Raw genomic sequence first — 7,995 nt, 5'->3', positions numbered from 1 at the left:
ACCACTGCCATGAGATTTTAAACAGGAGAACAGAACAGACTGGACTTTGGGTTTTAAGATGTTATTCAGAACACTCACACAAAAACACACGGGAGTACCCATTCATCCCGAGCCCCTTTGGAAGGTATAATGTCACACCTTTAAATCAACTACAGTGAACCTTCAAACAATAATTAAAAAAAGCAGCGTGCAAATTTAAGACACAGAACGGCATTGAAAACAGGCTTCAATTCCAGAATTGTGCCTGCTATAAACACACATACCCCAGTCTGCAGAGATTTCTAGTAAAAAGAGAAAAAGGTGGACAAATGTGAAGCATTCAGTCTTTAATGGAAATCAACAACAGTAAGTGACTGATGGTCAGATTCTGATGTGCTTACTCATACTTAATACTATTCTGTCCATGCGAAGTCTGATTCAATAGAAGTACTTGCGGAGTAAGGTGTTATTCAGTGCAAGAGCATCAAAACCGGTTCTGAAAACCAAAATTACGTGTAAGGTACTTGAACTGCCAATAAGGCAGTCCTACGACAACAAATGCTGAGCATCTTCTTATCCCATCAACTTCTCCCTGCACGGGAGCTGGCAATCCAGAAGTATCCTGACACACAGGATCAGGCAGCATCGAAGAAAGAGCAGGAAAGTCAAGAAAACGGCTTTGAACCTGTGAACCCAAGTCAGTGTGACTCCTGTGTTGACGTGAGTGAGCATGGAAAGAAATGAAGTCACTGGTGCTTCTTTGCAGCAACTGAGGGCCAGACCTGAAGATTTGTGTGTTAGTTTGGTTTTGTTTTCAGATACTATATACATTTCTGTGGAAGACTGAATATATAGCCTGTTCTTTTCAGGCTCATCTGAAAAGCAGACTCAGTTCACGATTTAGATTTCTAAACAGAAATAAGCTTTTACCTGGAGCATTTTTCTCCTTTGGATCTTAAACCCTACTTTTGCTTAATCTATCTAGAGGTTTTATCATTGCATTCCTAGATAATCCTGCATGGAACAGCCACCGCTCGTGAAGAATTCAGAAAAGCAGGAACAGTGTTGCTGCCCGGTATATCCCGTGCCAGAATCAGAACAGCAGCTCTGTATCTGTGCAGCCTGGTATGATTAACACCGGCTCGCCATTTTACACAGAAACATTAACTCTTCCACGCAAGTGCTTCCCCCACCCATCCAGCTCCTTGGATGGATGAAATAACTCAGGAAGAGCTAGTTTCCCACAATGAGAGCTCTATCTGATATTGCAGGTGCACAGCACAAATTGAATTCAATGGAATTTCTGTATACAGCAACTGAAGGTTTGGGACCCTAAATATTAACCTTTCTCCATAACAATCATATTCAATGTACTGCACTATGGAGGCCAAAACACTGGGCCTGATCCTGCAAATATGAATCCTGTCATGCTTTTTTTTTTTTTTTTTAAGCTAACGGAACTATTTGTGGAAATAAATGTTGCAAGGCTTGGCGCTCAGTGCATTTTCTTTTCCAGCATCCCAAGTGGCTGGCACAGGCTGAATTATCCAGTATGAAACTAACTGAGATCATCTACACCATTTCCCTGGAATAGCACCTGCGCCTTTGTGGCCCTGAACTGCTCCGACAATACAAATACACAAACAGCTTTTGAAACATGACTAAAACATCCTTCAGTATGAGCAAAATCTGGTGTGTGACACAACTGGCTCGCCTTTATTGTATTATCATTATTACCACTCCCAGGCTTTGGAGAGCTGCGTCTCTCAACACATTTCCTTAGCATCTCTGATAGCCTTCAATCTTCCTGCATTTTCTATCTTTGAACCACTAGTAAAGAGCAAGAAAAACTACATAAACAAATGGGTTCACACAGGATACAAGAAAATCCATGCAGTTAACTCAAGTTTAATGTTCTTCAGCTCCTTTCCTCCTTCCTCTACCCTTGCCCCTGCCCCCCAGGGGAGGTGGGAGGAATGGTTTAAATCAATAACTAAAGGCTTCAATTTTACAAACCCTTGACCCATTAGAGCTCCGAGTCCTCGGTGCACTCGTCATAACCTCCCCCACCCCAGCACGCGCACATCCACACACGCACCTAACACATATATAAAAGAAATACTCCCAGCCTGGCATTAACAATGTTCGTTCAGTGCTCTTTACTTAAAGGAAGAAAACAATTAAGTGAAACCTTGAAGTAATCTCATTCTGCCTATTTAGCCTCTTCATCCCTCAATGTGTGGTTAGTAAGTGTTGCAATCAGGGGCTAAGGCCTGCTATCATTCGGCCTTAATTAAAAAAGACACAAGCAGTGGAGCTGTGAATTAGAAATGTAGCAACGCACTACCCCTGATTAATTCGAGGCTCATGTTGGATTAATAACTCCAAACAAAGAACAAAAGGAAATTGTTATGCGAATTGCAGCCCTCCCAGGCCAGACAAAGGTCAAATCACAGGATTTCAATTTCATCCGGAGTCGCTTAATCAACTCCCTCGGAAGGAAGACCATATGCAGTCCTGAAAGCTACCCATTGTAGTCGTGTTGTCACTGGACCTGAGAGACGGCACAGAGATAATCCCAACTATTCCCCATCTTTTCTCCTTCTTGGCTTTTTCTTTTCTCTTTTTCTTTTCTTTCTCAGTTTCTTTTCTCTTTTCTGTTGTTTTTTTTTCTTTTTTCTTTTTTTTTCTTTCTTTTAAATATGACAAAACCTCTTCATTAGGGCTAATGATTAAGCAATAAGGACACTATCTGGCAGAAAGCAGCTTTTGTTGCTGCTGCCCCGTGGAAGCACCCTGGCTCTTGCTGCCCATGCAGCTGCAGAGGCAGCTCCTCATTTTGAGGGGGGTCTTCTCCGACAGCTTCGGCATCATGCAGTCACTTACTAGAAACAGCACTCGGGGGGGTGAAAGGGTCAGAATATGATGCGTTGTGCACATTCAATACACTGCCTACATCTTCATATAGAGGTCTTGTGGGCACGTTAGCTGAGGAAGAAGGATATTACTGCCCTGAAGACCTATCTCTGACTGAAATTAAGCCACAGAGAATAGAATCGCATATTTTCTTGCTGTTCACCCCCAATGAAATGATGATGGAGCAAAGCAGCCCTCAGTTTTCATGATTTAAAAGCACTATTCCTCTAGTGAGCAGACACAGATCATGTCCCCCGCTCCCACCGAACACGAGCTCTCAAGCAACTCACATGGCAGGGTGTTTTATATGAACTGCACAATTCATCATATATAAAGAAAAAAGGAAAGCCCGGGTCTGCCTAGGAACCTGGCACCTCACGCCCAAGAGCAAGTATAAAAGCCTGTAGAGACTGAGAAGGTGCAAGGAAGAAACTTCAGGGTGGGGATCTGCAACATGGAGTTCATTCCCACCCTCACTGCCTTCCTGAAGGGTTCTGCCCAGCAGCCCAGTAACGTCAGTCGGCCACAGAGCTGCCCGCAGCTGGCCCAGCCTGGGTGGTACAGGTAGTGTCTCTCTCAGCCTCATCCCTAGTGCTTATACACAACACTTCAAAAGGCATGCCAGAATTTCTCAGTTGTGGGTTGTTGTTTTTTTTTTTAATATATATTCTGTAACAGCAACACAGTTCAGGACCAAATTTGCTATCTCCAGGAATTAGCTCCAGCAAGGGGCCAAAAGCCAACAACACTTCTCACCTTGATGTAGACCTCTTGCTGAAATCAAACAAATTTCTCCTGATTTACATGGAAATGAGATACAAAAATTTTAAAAAGTTCTCTTTTACTCTCAAATTCTGGTCCCAGACATATTCTGCGTATGCATTCATTACTGTAGGATTGCTGACAAACACACCATGGCTCTCTGACTTGATTTTGCCAAAACAGATACCTCAGAGCCCAATAAAACTACCAAAAACCTAGTACTGGTACCTGGGACTGCATCACTGGTTTCAAAACCTGAAGGCACTGATGAATAAGGGTTAGGATTCACATATTAAAACACCTTGGGAAATGCAGATGCAGATTTTATAGAAGCCTCTTACCTGTGTTAGGCGCTGGAATAAAATTGCAGGTCACTCGGTGAACTCAAAAGAAGATCCTCTTTTGACTCTCAGCTTGGGATCATCTCCACTGGATTCGGTCACAAACTATACTTGGTCCTCTTTCCAAGGGGCTGCTTACACACCTGCTGTCTCTGAATTAGCTGTTGAAGGGGAAGAAGTGGTTTGTGAATTGCCCCATTCTGAAGCCCTTTCCCACTCAGAAATATATGCCAGCTTTAAATACTAACCCAGTTAATGACTATTCAACTTCTCTGATGCTTTCCTTTTAAGTATCTGTTCACTTCTGCTTTACATATTGATTTCTTAGCATGCAACCAAAAATTAACATGAAATACCTACTGTGCCATGGAAAAGGAGAGTCACATACTCAGAAACCCTTTTGCCTGTGTTACACCGAGTCATTAAATCCAAATTACATGGGATGCAAATTCTGTTAGATATAAATCCCTCAAACGTTCCACCAGTTCCAAAATGTAATTTTTGAAATCTGTTACTATTAGAAGCTCAGCAACAAATGATTTTATGCGCACTACCAATTATTGTAGCTACTTCCACTCTTCAATGCATAAGTAAGATCTAAGCTTCAAATGTATTCCAAGACTTTAAACCACTTACTAGCCTGTAAAAGAAAGCAACCTGTGTGCACATCCCAGTAAAAAGAAATGGGAGGGCAAGCTTGTCCTTTTCCATTATTCCTGTTACAAGTTCTAGGGAGCGGTTCTTCATCTCCTCGTCCCAAAGAGACACCACCCTCTTGCAAAAATCCTCCTCCTAATGAATTCTGAACCTGAAGTTATTATTATTCTGTGATATGAAAGAATAATTTATTGCATATAGATAAATCACAGCAACCTTTGAGTAGAGTCAAAGACTTTATGGTGCTTGACTCCATTGTAAAAGTCTTCACTGAGAAACACTCTGCAGCACCCCTTAGGAAAGTGATTGTCCGGTGTTGGTGTTCATTCATGTCATTTCTTCATGACAAGCAAAGGGCTCACTTCCACAAAATCCAAATGGACTCCCCTCAGGTTGCACATCAGCATCCTGCAATACTCTTTGACGTGAAGATTCAACTTCTTGCATCGGCTGAATACAGAATTTCAGCTTTCATGTTTAAAACTAGTGAAGTTTGTAGCCTTCAGTCTAAAAGGGGAAAGACCGGCCACAACTCAAGAACAAATATGAGATTTTTCTCCAACGGTTAGCACACATTCATGAATTTTAGGGCCTAATTTCATAGCCCTGGTTCCCAGGCCCATGAGATATCGTTACTCCTCTCAGTACAGGACATGCACCTCTCGCTGATCGGAGAATGGTGTCTAAGTAAACGCAAGGCAAAAACTGATATGTCAAGAAAAAATAGCTCAGTATTTGGTCACCACAGTGACAAAATGTGGTGACCAAATACATCCACTGCTATTGTAATACAAAAAAGGCACCTAAGACAGCTTTCTTCTGCTTTCTACAGAAGGCGGCAGGGACAGGTAGGTATTGGGGCATCTGCTCCACTCCCAACCCAAATGCCAGCACAGGCCAGGTAGCCAGCAGCCCCTGTAGCTTACATCAGATGAAAATCAGCTACAAATCTGCTGAGGATGGTGAGGAGAAGAACTTGCAGACCCAATCAGCCCCTACCACCAAGTTTGGCATATGCGTTCAGGGTCTTGAAGTCAAACCTTGCCCACCCTCACAGCTCCTGCATACGCTGCTCAGAAAAACAACTTCCACGCAGGTTGGGGACAGCCTAAAACCTTTCCCGTACCACTTCCAGCACAACTGCCTCCCTCTCTGACGCAGCTACGCTGAGGCAGGTGGGAAGACAAGGCAAGCCCCAGCTAAGCTACATGCAGGGACCAGCAGACTGCCCTGTATTTCCACGCAATCCCTCAAAATCTCCGGTGGCTTAGAGCCCATCCCATTCTCCTTGCTTCTCTTAGATATCTCCAAAGACCAAAGGGGCCTATGGGTTTTTACAAATCCCAAAGCATCAACACTGGGCAAGCATTTAAAGCTGCCCTTGACTTGACTTGCTCTCTTCTTTTCAGTAACCATCTCAAAGCTGTGCACCTGTTTCTTTAAGCAAATAAACCAATAAATTTCTCTGATTTTACTTGACATTTTTTCCCTTCACTTAGAAGCCGCCTCTTTCTCTTCCCTTCCACTCAAACAAGCCGCTGGTGAGAGATATTCCTCCTCTGGAGCTCCTACCAAGTGCACAATAGCTTTCATGTATCTCTACCTCACTGACCCTTCATCTCTTTTCAAATCACAGATAAGAAACAACATTTTCTTATCTTGCTAAGAACTCGGAACACTTTCCACTTCTGTTACAATATTACCTCCAGTATTACCCACCTCTATAAAACAGTCTAAGAGAAAAAAAAATGTATAAATGTGGTAGTTTTCTGCCAAATGCCAAGCGACAAATTGGGACTATGGTTTTTCAGTGGATAGTACTCCAAACCATACTGTAAGCACGTGTCAAAAGATTAAATATGATGGGACATGCAGAGAAAACCATTTATGTCAAGCGCATTTGTCTCTCTCCAAAAAACCCAACCCAACCAACCAACGATAATGTGGGTTCTTCTATTCACCTCACCAAAATGCCACTTCGGTTAGAAAGATAAAATCAGAACACAGTAAATTAGGTTTTACTTCTGGGTAATTTTTCCAAAGAAGCTCAGGACCTTTGCTTAAGCTCAATTTAAAGAATTGCACACCATTCCTGAGAGCTGCTGGGCAGCTGCTGCTCTCCCTCTCAGAGGTGGCTGCTCCTCAGTACTGGCTGGCATTAAGCAGAGCAGGATACACAATCCTTATTCCCATAAAACTGTTTAATATACATAATTAGTCCCATTGATATCAACAGGAAAACATGCACTGTAAAACAGTAGCGCAGGAGAACATTTACCTGTCTGCAATAAAACCACACCACACATATATCCAGTCTAAGCATACTAGAAGTTACTTTCCAAGAAGCCCAAACAATAACTGCCAACGTAAGCACACGGACTATGTGTTCTTAGTTTATGGAAAAAGTGGAGTAATGCCTTGTATCTTTGGTAATATGATTATTGTTTGATTATTTTTTTTTTAATGGAAGAAATAGGTTTAGCGGGAAAATTTTGGGGGAAAAGTCTTTCCTACTTAAAAAAATTAAAATGCAACAAACAAAATTATTAAGAAAGTATCTCAGTGTTGACTGGATTTTCATGACAGCTCAGACATACAGAAGAGAAGTCCCAGCACCTAGAGAGGCTGGACCTCCGAATCAGGCAGAACAGAAACTTAACCTGTTTCTACCACACCACTGCTACCACTGTAGCTCATGGAGTCTTCTGGCTTCTTAGGAATTTCATGATTTCGTTGAAAGATACAGTTATCATTCCAAGACATAAAAATATTTCATGAAACATTTTTTTTTTTTTTCATTTTAAGCCAGATTTAATGGTAACTACGGGGATTACCAATTATTGTTATAAATTCAGAAACACAATAAAGCTTTTCTTTTAAGGTCATTAAAAGTAACTTCCTTGTAAAAGAATCTATAAAACTTTCACAAGGTGATTAGGAATCTTACCTAATTCTTTCTTACTATGATGATAAATTACACAAAAGAATATGGCGAAGAGTCTACCAATGTTAACTAAAAAGAAAGAGCCTGGAAAGAGGTTCCAGAAACTTGACAGAACTGGAGCCCATGGAGCCTTATTTCACCTTTGCTTTTTTATTTTTCCTTTTCTTGTGAAATCTGTCTCTTTTGCTTTGATGCCTTTGATTGAAAGGTATTGTGTAAGTGACTCACGTTTCCGCAGCTCAGAAACATGAGCGCCAACAAAAGCCAAAACATACAATTTGGTATATTTGCTTGCTGACTAAACACTTTTTCTTATATATTCCTTTGCTTGGAGGCTAAATTGTTAGTTTCAAAGCTGAATGACTGCTTCAGTAAGTTGGGTAGTAGAGTATTGGT

Source organism: Vanellus vanellus (genome assembly GCF_965231255.1).
Source record: "Vanellus vanellus genome assembly, chromosome: 1".
In the NCBI taxonomy this organism is placed as follows: Eukaryota; Metazoa; Chordata; class Aves; order Charadriiformes; family Charadriidae; genus Vanellus; species Vanellus vanellus.
Note: the sequence above shows the minus strand (reverse complement) of the source record.